Source organism: Salvelinus fontinalis, chromosome 34 (assembly GCF_029448725.1).
Source record: "Salvelinus fontinalis isolate EN_2023a chromosome 34, ASM2944872v1, whole genome shotgun sequence".
NCBI lineage: Eukaryota > Metazoa > Chordata > Actinopteri > Salmoniformes > Salmonidae > Salvelinus > Salvelinus fontinalis.
In genome coordinates, this window is record NC_074698.1 from 30,685,523 (window position 1) to 30,685,764 (window position 242).

Genomic DNA, 242 nt, shown 5'->3' on the forward strand with positions numbered 1-242 from the left:
GTTTGCGTCACATTAAACCATTTTCCGCAGCAGGCCATGAAAAGCGGAAGAGAGTGGTTGGAGCAGGCAGTTCTTACTATACCTCAGTGAAAGGCAGCAGGCCCCTAAGCTTTTCTCCCTCGGTCGACCTCAAAACACAACAGTACTGTTTAATCAAGTACTGATTGCAATCTATATCAACTGAATTGGATCTGTGTTCACTACTGTGTGCGTGTGTAAGAGAGTTTCATGATAACACACAA